The sequence below is a fragment of the Mesoplodon mirus genome, assembly GCF_964341445.2.
Source record: "Mesoplodon mirus genome assembly, chromosome: 2".
Classification (NCBI taxonomy): Eukaryota; Metazoa; Chordata; class Mammalia; order Artiodactyla; family Ziphiidae; genus Mesoplodon; species Mesoplodon mirus.
Window position 1 is genome coordinate 151,275,719 of NC_138977.1, and position 15,022 is coordinate 151,290,740.

Below are 15,022 nucleotides of genomic sequence, written 5' to 3' on the forward strand. Positions count from 1 at the left end.
TGTAAGTGAAAGATGTGACTCGAGTTCCAGGCAATACCTGACTGGATAGGAGACACCTCAGAAATTACTCATTGCCCCATGGGGACCCTGGTGGGGCCCAAAAGCCCCCTGAGCCCAGCACATCCTCAGTAGATTCACTAGGACAGAGACCCGGGCCTGAAGATAGCATGTGAGATGCCACCTGTAGGCTAGACGGGGTGGGTGTCCCAGCTGAGCTCCGCATCACCATCTGGGGAAACAGGAGGGGAGAGAAGCCTTTAACAATCTGCCATTACCCCAAAGAGGTCTTGCTTAGTTGGAAGTTACTTTTCTACCCTGGAATTGTGTGTCTTACAACCAGAAGAAAAGGAGTAACCTTAATGGACCAGTTTACTTCCCAACTCTACTGAGAATGCAAACTTGAGTGCCACCTTATGTCAATTACATGGACAAGAAAGGAGCCACATTTTCACAAAACAAGATGGCAGAACAGAAGGACCTTGAGCTCATCTCCTCTTACAAGGAGATTAAAAATTAAAAAGACTGGAACCTACCAAAAAAGATGTTCTACATACAAAGATGTAAAGAAGAAACCCAACAAGATGGTAGGAAGGATACACATATGATATAATCAAATCTCATAACCCCTGGGTTGGCAACCCACAAACTGGGGAACAATTATATGACAAAAGTTCTACCACAGGAGAGTTCTGAGCCCCTCCTCAGGCTCCTCAGCCTGGGGTTCTGGCATCAGGAGGAGGAGCCCCCAGAGCATTTGGCTTTGAAGGCCAGCAGCACTTGAGTGCAGGAGCTCCACAGGACTCGGGGAAACAGACTCCACTCTGGGAGGTTGCACACAAGGTCTCATGCGCACCAGGACCCAGGGCAAAAGCAGTGACTTCATAGGAGCCTGAGCCAGACCTACCTGCTGGTCTTAGAGGGTCTCCTGGGGAGGTGGAGGGTAGCTGCTCACTGTGAGGACAAGGACACCAGTGGTGGGCATACTGGGGAGCATCCATCAGTGTGAACTGTCCTGGAGACTGTCATTTTGGGACCAAGACCTGGCCCACCTCAAAAGCCTGTGGACTCCAGTGCTGGGACGCCTCAGGTCAAACAATAGGGCAGGAACACAGCCCCACCCATCAGCAGACAGGCTGCCTAACAACTTCCTGGGCCCCCAGCCACCTCGACATGCCCCTAGACATGGCCCCGCCCACCAGAGGGCCAAGACCCAGTTCCAACCACCAGTGCCCAGGCACTGGCCCCTCCCACAAGGAAGCCTGCACAAGCCTCTAGACCAGCCTCACCCACCAGGGGGAGACACCAGAAGCAAGAAAACTAAGATCCGGCAGCCTGTGGAACCAAGTCAGCAGACATAGATCATAACCTACCCTGGGACCAGCTGGTCCCTGGCCCTTGGGTGACAAGAGGGAAGTGAACTGCTGGGACTCATAGGACACCTCCCACAGAGGGCCCCTTATCCAAGGTTGAGAAACATAACTAACCTTCCATATATATAAAAATACAAATATAGATGTAAACAAAATGAGATAGCAAAGGAATATGTTCCAGACAAAAGAACAAGTCAAAACCCCAGAAGAACAACTAAGTGACATAGAGGTAGGCTATCTACCTGAGAAAGAGTTCACAGTAGTGATCATAACGATGATCCAAGAACTCGGGAAAAGAATGGATGCACAGAGCGATAAGCTAAAAGAAGTTTTTGTTGTTGTTTTGTTTTGTTTTGCGGTAGGCGGGCCTCTCACTGCTGTGGCCTCTCCCACTGTGGAGCACAGGCTCCGGACGCGCGGGCTCAGCGGCCATGGCTCACGCGCCCAGCTGCTTCATGGCATGTGGGATCTTCCTGGACCGGGGCACAAACCCACGTCCCCCACATCAGCAGGCAGACTCTCAACCACTGCACCACCACAGAAGTCCCTAAAAGAAGTTTTTAACAAAGAGAAAACATAAGGAACAACCAGAGTTGAAGAATGCAATAACTGCAATGAAAAACACACTAGAAGGAATCAATAGCAGAATATATGAGGCAGAAGAATGGATAAGTGAGCTGGAAGACAGAATAGTGGAAATCACTGCCATGGAACAGAATAAAGAAAAAGAAATGAGGACAGTTTAAGAGACCTCTGGGACAACATCAAATGCATCAACATTCACATTATAGGGGTCCCAGAAGGAGAAGAGAGGGAGAGAAAGAGCCTGAGAAAATATTTGAGGAGATAATAGCTGAAAACTTCCCTAACAACATAAAGGAAACAGTCACCCAAGTCCAGGAAGTGCAGAGAGTCTCATATATGACTAACCCAAGGAGGAACATACTGAGACACATAGTAATCAAACTGATGAAAATTAAAGATAAAGAGAAAATATTAAAAGCAACAAGGGAAACCATAACATGTAATGGAATCCCCATAAGGTTATCAGCTAATTTTTCAGCAGAAACTCTGCAGGCCAGAGGGGATAGCACAATAAATTTAAAGTGATGAAAGGGAAAAACCTACAACCAAGAATACTCTACCCAGATTTGATGGAGAAATCAAAAGCTTTACAGATAAGCAGAAGCTAAAAGAATTCAGCACCACCAAACCAGCTTTATAACAAATGCTAAAAGAACTTCTCTAGGCAGAAAAGCCCACAACTAGAAACACAAAAACTACAAATTGGGAAAGCTCACCAGTAAAGGCAAACATATAGTAAAGGTAGGAAATCATTCACATACAAATATAACATCTAAACCAGTAATCATGAGAGGAGAAGACTGCAAATGCAGGATATTTGAAATTAAGAGACCAGCAATTTGTGACTTCCCTGGTGGCCCAGTGTTTAAGACTCCACACTCCCAATGCAGGGGGGCCCAGGTTCAATCCCTGGTCAGGGAACTAGATCCCACATGCTGCAACTAAGAGCCCGCATGCTGCAACTAAAGATCCCACATGCTGTGACTAAAGATCCTGCATGCTGCAACGAAGATGCTGTGTGCCGCAACTAAGACTTGGCGCAGCCAAATAAATAAATAAATGTTAAGAAAAAGAGACCAGCAACTTAAAACAATCATATATATATACAGACTGCTATATCAAAACCTCATGGTGACCAGAAACCAAAAATCTATAATAGATATACCACCACACACAAAAGAAAAAGGAATCCAAACACAATACTAAAGATAGTCATCAAATCACAGGATAAGAGAATAAAAGAGGAAAGGAATAAAAAAGACTTACAAAAACAAATCCAAAACAATTAACAAAATGGCAATAAGAATATACATATCGATAATTACCTCAAATGTAAATGGATTAAATGCTCCAACCAAAAGACACAGACTGGCTGAATGGATACAAAAACAAGACCTGTATATATGCTGTCTACAAGAGAGGCACTTCAGATCTAGAGACACACATACAGACTGAAAGTGAGGGGATGAAAAAAAGGTATTCCATGCAAATAGAAATCAAAAGACACCTGGAGTAGCAATACTCATATCAGACAAAATAGACTTTAAAATAAAGACTGTTACAAGAGACAAAGAAGGACACTACATAATGATCAAGGGATCAATCCAAGAAGATATAACAATTGAAAATAACATACACTCAACATAGGAGCAACTCAATATATAAGGCAAATGTTAACAGACAAAAAAGGAGAAATTGACACTTATACAATAATAGTGGGGAACTTTAACAACCCATTTTCATCAAAGGACAGATCATCCAGACAGAAAATCAATAAGAAAACACAGGCCTTAAATGACACATTAGACCAGATGGACTTAATTGATATTTATAGAGCATTCCATCCAAAAGCAGCAGAATATATATTCTTTTAAAGTGCAGATGGAACATTCTCCAGGATAGATCACATGCTGGGCCACAAAGCAAGCCTCAGTAAATTTAAGAAAACTAAAATCATATCAAGCATCTTTTCCGACCACAACACTATGAGATTAGAAATCAACTACAAGAAAAAAACTGCAAAAAACAAACACATGGAGGCTAAACAATATGCTACTACACAACCCATGAATCATTGAAGAAATCAAAGAAGAACTCAAAAAATATCTAGAGATAAATGAAAATGAAAACACAGTGATCCAAAACCTATGGGATGCAGCAATTCTAAAAGCAGTTCTAAGAGGGATGTATATAGCAATACAAGCTTACCTCAGGAAACAAGAAAAATCTCAAATAAACAACCTAACCTTACACCTAAAGCAACTAGAGAAAGAAGAACAAATAAAACCCAAAGTTAGCTAAAGGAAAGAAATCATAAAGATCAGAGCAGAAATAAATGAAATAGAGATGAAAAACACCATAGAAAAGATCAATGAAACTAAAAGCTGATTCTTTGAAAAGATAAACAAAATTGATAAACCTTTAGCCAAACACATCAAGAGAAAAAGGGAGAGGGCCCGAATCAGAAATGAAAAAGGAGAAGTCACAACCGGCACTACAGAAATACCAAGGATCATAAGAGTCTACTACGAAAAACTATATTCTAATAAAATGGATAGATTCTTCACACCGATCTTCACATACTTGTCTGCTGATGCAGTCACAAGACAGCCCTTGATTTGACTGCTTAGATCAAGATGAGAAATTTCATCATTGTGTGCATTAAGTGTAAGAATTGGCTGAACGTGCATCCAAATTATATACAAAACCATCATCTGTACTGGCCAAAAAATGACAAGGTGAAAAGTGATTCCAAGTCACTCTCAATCTGCCCACTGAATCGCCACATTTGATGGCTTTCCTCTGGACTTCGGCAGTCATACAAAGCCACTGACTTATCATATGATCCAGAAATCAGAGTCTGTGCTTCAAATGGATGAAACTGGAGAGTCTGGATCTTGTCTGTATGTATGGCAAGGCTGGCTGCTGTTTTCCCCAAGGACGTATCCCACAGAATAACAGTGTTCTCAGCTGATGCACTGGCCAGCACATTTCTGATCAGCTTATTCCAAGAAAGGTCAAGGACAGCATCGGTATGCCCATCTTTCCTTTCTTTTTCTTCTTTTTTGATAGCTTACTTCTAAGTGTAAAGACAGGCTCTAAAGAGTTACACTATATCAAAATCCCACATTTCAATAATGGGGGTCATGTTTCCCACAGCAATGTAATTTCCAGTTGAATCATCTGGGCTAGGATCAAAATTCAGCCATTCCACACTCAAAAGGTATGCAGACAACAGGATATCATGGTGGACATAAAAAGAATCTTCTTCTTGATTATAAACATGTACCTCTAAATTGCATTGGTCCTGTTCAGCTCTGCCACAAACTATGAGAATGTCATTGGGCTTAATCAAGAAAACTTCACGTTCGTACTGCTCCGTATCTTTCAGAGTAACATAAGGATCTTGATCATTACTCCCATAGACTGTAAGACCCAAAAGAGATTCACCAAGAGTTTCAGTATCTGGGTCACCTTCTTCATTATATTTATCTAAGTCATACTCGGCCAGCTCATCATCATCAAGCGTCCTGTCATCCTCTGGGTCACCATCCTCCAGGGGCTCCTGAGGTCGGGCCTGGGTACAGGCACCCTGCATGCCATCTTCTGAAGGATCGCCTGTCTCCTCTTCATCACTGCCACCTTTTTCTTGTAATTTTTCCTTTGCTTCAGCAATGAGATGTTTCACTTCTTTTTTACTAAGCTCTACAGATTCTTCTAGGTAGAAGAAATGGACAGGGGCTTCCCTTGTAGCACAGTGGTTAAGAATTTGCCTGCCAATCCATGGGACATGGGTTCGAGCCCCAGTCCAGGAGGATCCCACATGCCACGGAGCAACTAAGCCCATGTGCCACAACTACTGAGCCTGCGCTCTGAAGCCCGCGGGCCACAACTACTGAAGCTCGCGGGCCTAGAGCCCATGCTCCGCAGCAGGAGAGGACACCGCAGTGAGAAGCCCGCACACCAGAACAAGAGCAGTCCCCACTTGCCGCAACTAAAGACACCCCCTGTGCAGCAGCAAAGACACAACACAGCCAAAAAAAAAAAAATCTTAGTAAGAAAAGAGTGTAAAGTAACCTAGTAATAATTTTTTTAAAAAAAAGAAGAAATGGACAGATTCTTAGAAAGGTACAGTCTCCCGAGACTTAACCAGGAAGAAATAGAAAATATGAACAGACTAATTACAAGTACTGAAATTGAATCTGTGATTAAAAAACTCCCAACAAATGAAAATTCAGGACCAGATGGCTTCACAAACGAATTCTACCAAACATTTAGAGAAGAGTTAACACCTATCCTTCTGAAACTATTCCAAAAAATGGCAGAGGAAGGAACACTTCTGAACTCATTCTATGAGGTGAGCATCACCCTGATACCAAATCAGACAAAGATATCACAAAAAAGAAAATTACAGGCCAATACCACTGATGAACATAGACGCAAAAATCCTCAACAAAATACTAGCAAAGCGAATTCAAAAATACATTAAAAGAATCATGCACCATGCTGAGTGGGATTTATCCCAGGGATGCAAGGACTTTTAAAATTTATTTATTTTTATTTTTTATTTTTTTTGGCCATGCTGCCCAGCTTGTGGGATCTTAGTTCCCTGACCAGGGATCGAACCTGTGCCCCCTGCAGTGGAAGTACAGAGCAAGAACTTTTCAATATCTGCAAATCAATCAGTGTGATGCACCACATTAACAAATTGAAGAATAAAAACTATAAGATCATCTCAATAGATGCAGAAAAAGCTTTTGATAAAATTCAACATCCATTTATGATAAAAACTCACCAGAAAGTGGGCATACAGGGAACCTACCTCAACATAACAAAGGCCATATATGACAAACCCACAACTAACGTCATACTCAGTGGTGAAAACCTGAAACCATTTCCTCTAAGACCAGGAACAAGACAAGGATGTCCACTCTTGTGACTTTTATTCAACATTTCTGGAAGTCCTAGCCATGGCAATCAGAGAAGGAAAAGAAATAAAAAGAATCAAAATTGGAAAAGTAGTAGTAAAACTGTCACTGTTTGCAGATGACATGATAATACACATAGAAAATCCTAAAGACGCTACCAGAAAACTACTAGAGCTCATCCATGAATTCAGTTAAGTTGCAGGATACAAAATTAATACACAGAAATCTGTTGCATTTCTATACACCAACAATGAAAGATCAGAAAAGAGAAATTAAGGAAACAATCCCATTTACCATCACATCAAAATGAATAAAATACCTAGGAATAAACCTACCTAAGGAGGCAAAAGACCTGTACTCTGAAAACTATAAGAAGCTGATAAAAGAAACTGAAGATGACACAAACAAATGGAAAGATGTACCGTGTTCTTGGACTGGAAGAATCAATGTTGTCAAAATGATAGTACTACCCAGAGCAATCTACAGATTCAAGGCAATCCCTATCAAATTACCAATGGCATTTTTCACAGAACTAGAACAAATAATTTTTAAATTTGTATGGAAACACAAAAGACCCTGAATAGTCAAAGCAATCTTGAGAAACAAAAACAGAGTTGGAGGAATCAGGCTCCCTGACTTCAGACTATACTACAAAGCCATAGTCATCAAAACAATATAGTACTTGCACAAAAACAGAAATACAGATTAATGGAATAGGATAGAAAGCCCAGAAATAAATCCATACACCTATGGTTAATTAATCTACGACAAAGTTGGCAAGAGTATACAGTGAAGAAAAGACAGTCTCTTCAATAGGTGGTGCTGGGAAAACTGGACAGCTACATGTAAAAGAATGAAATTAGAACATTCTCTAACACCACACACAAAATAAACTTAAAATGGATTAAAGTCCTAAATGTAAGACCAGATACTATAAAACTCTTAGAGGAAAGCATAGGCAGAACATTCTTTGACATAAATCACAGCAATGTCTTTTTGGATGTGTCACCTAGAGTAATGGGAATAAAAACAAAAATAAACAAATGGGACCTAATAAACTTAAGAGCTTTTGCACAGCAAAGGAAACCATAAAACGAAAAGACAACACACAGAATGGGAGAAAATATTTGCAAATGATGTGACTGACAAGAGATTAATCTCCAAAATATACCAAAAAAAGAATACAGCTCAATATCAAAAATACAAACAACCCAATCAAAAAATGGGCAGAGGATATAGATACACATTTCTCCAAAGAAGACATACAGATGGCCCATAGGCACATGAAAAAATGTTCAACATTGCTAATTACTAGAGAAATGCAACTCAAAACTACAACGAGGTATCATGTCACACTGGTCAGAATGGCCATCATCAAAAAATCTACAAATAATAATTGCTGGAGAGGGTGTGGAGAAAAAGGAACCCTCCTACACTGTTGGTGGGAATGTAAAGTAGTACACCACTATGGAGAACACTATAGAGGTTCCTGAAAAAACTAATAGAGTTACCATATGATCCTGCAATCCCACTCCTGGACATATATTCAGAGAAAGCCATAATTCAAAGAGATAATGTGCACCCCAATGTTCATAGTATCACTATTTACAATAGCCAAGACGTGGGAACAACCTAAATGTCATTGCCAGAGGAATGGATAAAGAAGATGTGGTATATTTATATAATGGGTATTACTCAGGTATAAAAGACAATGAAATAATGTCATTTGCAGCAACATGGATGGACCTAAAGATTATCATCCTAAGTGAAGTAAACCAGACAAAGAAAGACAAATATATCGCTTATATGTGGAATCTATATAAAAAAAATGATGCAAATGAACTTATATACAAAACAGAAATAGACCCACAGACACAGAAAACAAACTTATGGTTACCAAAGGGGAAAAAGGGGAGGAGGGACAAATGAGGAGTTTGGGATTAACATATACACACTACTATATAAAAAATAGATAACCAACAAGTACCTACTGTATAGCACAGGGAACTATACTCAATGTTTTGTAATAACCTATAAGGGAAAAGAACCTGAAAAAAATAGATATTTATGTATGTATAACTGAATCACTTTGCTGTCCTCCTGAAACTAACACAACATTGTAAATGAACTATACAAAGGAAGGAAGGAAGGGAGGGAGGGAGGGAGATGTGATTCTCAACAGTTCCTTACATTGGGTAAGGAATAGTTAAAGGAAGTACTACAGAGCCACTCTTTACCTCTGAGCTGTACAATCTGACAACACATATTTAAACTTTATTCCTGAGTTTTGCTACCCAAACTTCCCCTATTTTTCATTTCTTGAGTCAATCCATTCTTGGCCATCTGGAGCTAGGTCTCAAGTAATTTTTTTTTTCCAAGAAGAGTGTATAAATGACATAACTTTTGAGGCTTGGTATATCTGAGGATATATTTTTGTTACGTATACTTATGAGAGCTATCTAAACACCATGGGAATTGCCCTTGGCCTCACTTCCTGTTCATTTGGATGACAGTTGACTTTCCATCTCAGATCTACACCTAGATGGCAGGCTGATTTTGCACAGCTCGTCGTCTAATTCCTACTGGTTTTCATCTAGTACTACTCAAAGACCTTGATACAGTCTTCCCCACCTGTGTTCATACTACCATTAGTTCCCACATCCAGTCTCTCATTTTGTCAGTTTTCAAGAAATTTTGATTTCTGCAATGATGTAGGAAGAGGTCTTGATGGTGTAGAGCAGGATCTCTCAACTTCGGTGCTCTTGACATGCGAGGGTAGATAATTCTTTGCTGTGGGGGGCTGTCCTGTGCCTCACAGGATGTTTGGCAGCATCTCTGGCCCCTGCCCCTTAGATTCCAGTTCCACCTTCCCCACACGCTGTGACAACTAAAAATGTCCCCAGCCATTGCCAAATATCCTGATGCAGAGTGGGCCCAGCATCCCAGCTATCTCCGAAAGAGGCAGCTGCACTTAGAAGTATGGCTGCCCCATTTCGTGGTTGGTGTCCCTCTTGTATTTTTGATCCAGGCAACAGTTAATAAAGGAGAGCGGAGAATCTTTTTATTTTTAGGTAGGCGTGCCTGCCCATTTCTAATGGCATTATACAGGGAGTCCACCAGGCATGTTCCCAGTCCACTGCTGTCAGCCTTACAGCTCATGACTCTTCCTCCCAACTTCTGAGCTTAGGTCAGCTATGAGTGTCAAATACTTATCTTATGTGTCTTCACAGTTATTTTAATGTGACAGAGACTACTGAAACCTTTTAAACAGGAACACATCAAAATCTTTAGAAGAACTTCTGATTCATTTAGCAATATTCTTATATAGAACATAATAATAGGTATAAATGTTAATAGGTATAGTAGGTGGTTAAGAGATTGATAGTATGGTATATGGTATTCTACTTTTGCTAAGGGGTAGCTATATCTTATAATTACATACCTAATTTTTTCTCTAATTTATAGTATATATATATATTTTTTTTCCTTAATGGCAATACTTTTTTTTGATAAGTTGACATTCCGTTTTTTTTTTCTTTTTACCTTTTGACCCCCTTCACCCATTTCTCCTGCCCCAGCCCCCCATCTCAACAATGATCTGTTCTCTGTTCTATGAGGTTTTTTGTTTTGTTGTTTTTGTTTTTTAGATTCCACATATAAGAGAGACAATATGGTATTCGTCTTTCTCTGTCTGACTTATTTCAGTTAGCATAATGTCCTCGGGGTTCATTGATGTTGTCGTAAATGGCAAGATTTACTTTTTTTTAATGGCTGAATAATATTCCATTGTATATATACAGTCATCCTTTGGTATCCGAGGGAGACTGGTTCCAAAACTCCCATTGGATAACAAATCCATGGATGCTCAAGTCTCCTATATAAAATTGTGTAGTATTGCATATAACCTATGTACATCCTAACATATACTTTATTTTTTAAATAACAATTTTATTCAACACTACAATGCGATAACCTTGCCTCTGCCAGAGATTTGTGTTTAATTCTTTTTTAAAATTTTTATTGGAGTATAGTTGATTTCAATGTTGTGTTACCTTCTGCTGTACAGCAAAGTGAATCAGTTATACATATACATATATCCACTCTTTTTAAGATTCTTTTCCCATGTCATTATGGAGTATTGAGTAGAGCTCCCTGTGCTATGCAGTAGGTCCTTATTAGTTGTCTATTTTATATATAGTAACGTGTATATGTCAATCCCAATCTCCCAATTTATCCCTCTGCCCTTTCCACCCTGGTAACCATAAGACTGTGGTGACTCTATTTCTGTTTTGTAAATAAGTTCATTTGTACCATTTTTTTCGATTTCACATATAAGTGATATGATATTTGTCCTTTTCTGACTTACTTCACTCAGTATGACAATCTCTAGTTCCATCCACGTTGCTGCAAATGTCATTACTTAATTCTTTTTTATGGCTGAGTAATATTCCATTGTATATATGTACCACATCTTCTTTAGCCATTCATCTGTTGATGGATATTTAGGTTGCTTCCATGTCCTGGCTTTTGTAAATAGTGCTATGAACATTGAGGTGCATGTATCTTTTTGAATTATGGTTTTCTCTGGGTGTATGCCCAGGAGTGGCATTGTAGAATCATATGGTAGTTCTATTTTTAGTTTTTTAAGGAACCTCCATAGTGGTTGTACCAATTTCCCACCTACAAAGTAGAAGGGTTTCCTCTTCTCCACACTCTCTCCAGAATTTATTGTTTGTAGATTTTTTGATGATGGCCATGCTGACCGGTGTGAGGAGATGCCTCATTGTAGTTATGATTTGCTTCCCATATACTTTAGATAATCTCTAGATCACTTATAATACCTAGTACAATGTAAATGCTATGTATGTAAATAGTTGCCAGAGTGAGGCAAATTCAAGTTTTGCTTTTTGGAACTTTCTAGAATTTTTTTTCAAATATTTTTGATCTGTGTTTGGTTGAATTTGTGGATGCAGAACTTGTGGATTAGAGGGCTGACTGTATACCACAATTTCTTTATCCACTAATCCACTGATGGACACTTAGGTTGTTTCCATATCTTGGTTATTTTAGGTAATGCTTCAGTGAACATGGGGTTGCATATATCTATATAATTTACAGTATATTAAAGTTAACAGAGTTCTAAAACCTAATTAACAGAAAACACTGGTGTTGCAGAATTGCTTCTGGGCCAACCTTTTCTCTTTTTTCTAGCCCACCTGCATAATTTACCATATTAAGCAGTCCTTTACACAAGGCTCTTTAGAAAAGAAAAAGAAGTAATAGTGGTGTGAGAAAAAAAGGGAAGAGATGGAAATGGCTCAGTCTATCTTCTTTTGCTTCCCTCAGCCCAGGGTGGAGATTCGCAGTTTAGGCTTTCTTTCCCTCTGGGTGGACATGACTTACAGTGGATATGGTGTTGGTGTCTTTTTCTCTGGTTCTCATCTTTCCTATCCTGGAGAGAGACTATCTGGATTGGCTCACAGAGCACCATCCCAGGGTGTACTGTCTGGTGCAGCAGGTCTGGTGAACATGCAGGGGTAAGAGCCTACACAGTGTTCTTTCCCTAGCTCCTGCCCATCAGAGCACAATCAGGCTTCACTCATTCCTTCTCCCCAAGGCTGTTACAACAGAAATGGGGTGAGGGACAGTTAGCTCTCACTTCTTTATTTCCTTCAAAAACTCACTCAGTAAGAGGAGCTGGGGAATCTATTGACTTTCTCAAAGATTAATTTAATAAATCAAAATATTCTTCTGATTGGGTGGTGTTGACCACTGTAGAGTTGTTTTTGGTTCATGATCTATTCTGAGCAAAAACATACTGTCTGAACCCTGAATATTAGTAGGGCCTTATTTTCTATTTTCAAGAAGAAAAGGGCCATAACAATTCTTGATAAAGAAAAATCTCCAAAATCCAGACTAATGCCTGCTTTATCTTTTTCATCTCAAGTACCAAGGTTAGATAGACACAAATTGAACTTTAAGGAGTATCCCATTCAATAAACAACAAATATTAAAATTTCTCAAGATTTTACAATATACTCAAAGTAGTAGGCCAGTTTTACAACTAGAGCCATCATATATTTACAGATAGCAATAATATATATATATATTTTTGGCCACGCTGCTTGGCATGCAGGATCCTAGTTCCCCAACCAGGGATCGAACCCATGCCCCCTGCAGTGAAAGCACAGAGTCCCAACCACTGGACCACCAGAGAAGTCCCCAGATAGAAATAATATTAAAACAATGTTTCCCACCTTGTGCTCAGTAAGTGATAGAATTAAATAAGAATGTTCTCTAGATTTTTATTTATAAAAAAGGTCTGTTAGTTTAGGCATCACATAATGAAACAATGAAATTTCTAGGCTTTAATCCACTCACCAATTGCCTTTGCTTTACACAGGGTATGTGTGTGAGGTTTCTTCCAAGATTCTTTCACAAACATCACAATGATCCCTAGGGAGGAGAACAGGTATTTCCCCCATTTTATAAATGATGAAGCCAACAGTCAGAGAAACTGAAGTGATCCATCTAATCTACCATACAAGGCAGGATACAAGCAGGGCTGGAACCCAGACTAATCCAGTGGAGTCTTTTCTGCTACACTGCACTGCCTGCGTGGTAAGTCACTTCACTTTATCAAGCAGTGAAAAACACTAAAACCAAAAATCGTCTTTGACTGAACCAAACAGGCTCATTTCCTGATAATTTAACTTGGTTAATTTATTATGCAAAACTTTATTAACATTTATTTGTTTGAAAAATCTATACCTTCCTGGTAAATAAATTTTGCTAGAAAATGGGATTGTTGATTTTTCTTTGAAGGTCTTCATTTGCTACTAGAAGATCTGTTTAGATTTAATGCAAGAAAAACTGATTATTAACAAAAATGTAGTAATAGCTGAGCTGGTGATTCTGTTCTTATTATCAAAAGTCAGTTAAAAACTAATAATTATGTTTCATACTCTGCTCCACTCTGCAGCCAACCCCTGTCCTTAGAAACATACATTTCAATATTTGAGTTACTTGTGAAAAATCACAAGTTAAAATCTGAGATTACGAAGCCGGGCTTAAAACTTCAAAATAAAACATAACTATTCGTATTGTTCTTTAATATTTGAACAAAAAGAATGTTTGATTTGGAGATGCCAAAGCAAGCCCCAAATGCTGCATGCTCTTGATTATGGTTTAATTTAAAGACAGCTGTGAAATAGCTTTATACTAATTTGATTTTTTTTATATTAAATAAGAATGAAATGGAAATTGGTGATTTACTCGACAGATATTGGACACTGAAAATTAAATAATTGTTCTAAAAGCATTAGCTCAACACTGATTTGAAATGCATGCTTTGTAATTAGTCATGAGTGAAATGTATGTTTAGTTCAAGTTATGTTTTTGGTTTATATTAGCATGACTTGATTATAAAGTAAAGGAAAAATACAATCCAAATATCTCTGCAAGCCCCTGAGTTCCTTTCATCCTGGAACACTAGTTAGGTTGATTTTTTAAAAAAAAACTCTTCTTGTTAGTCTCTTAATTATAGATATTCCTTACTATTCTACTTTCTAATTGGGCAAATCTGATCTTGATAATACAGTAAATGAAGGTGTGTGTGTGTGTGTGAAAAATCAGGAAGCAGTCAACTTTCAGGTTAAAAAATTAGTAAAGAAGACTTCCTAAGTGAAAGTTTTAAGGTACCTATTGTTTCTTTTAAACAAAAACTTCCAGTACATTGATTTTATTGGCTGAATGATGATGGATTTGTGGCTTCTTGGAATAGATTCTTTGGTTCCATTGAAGTCAGTGCATTCATTGAGCATCTACTCTGTGGCTGGTCCTGTGTAAATGGAGAGTAGTCTGGTTCAGTCTGGAAGACATGTGCAGCTTGTTTTATTTCTCAGCCCAGGCGTGGAGTATAGGTGAACTAGTTACATATCACTCTACCCCTACATGGGGCAAGCTAAAGCTCTCCCTGATGGAGAAACTTGGTGGAATTCTTGAGGTAAGAAAATTGGGCTTATTTGGCCATTCTTTTGGAATGTACACTTCTAAATGAAACAAGAACCAACATGGCCATGATGCTCTGGGAGCTCAGATACATTGTCCTCTACATCCTTAGGTTCCTTATCTCTAGAG

General features: G+C 39.0%; 1 protein-coding gene across 5 annotated transcripts in view; it reads right to left on the reverse strand.

Annotated features, from left to right (window-relative positions):
* LOC309809721 (uncharacterized protein) overlaps positions 1-15,022 on the reverse strand; it is a 39,581-nt gene that overhangs the window by 7,437 nt on the left and 17,122 nt on the right. The window contains exon 3 of one of the 5 annotated variants that reach the window (XM_082631111.1): positions 13,265-13,339. The exons of 3 other annotated variants lie outside the window; for them this stretch is intronic. The gene's annotated coding sequence lies outside the window, so the exon portion shown is untranslated. Of the gene's footprint in view, positions 1-137; positions 230-13,264; positions 13,340-15,022 lie in introns of those variants that run through there. One more of the 5 variants, XM_082631113.1, reaches the window with a different exon arrangement.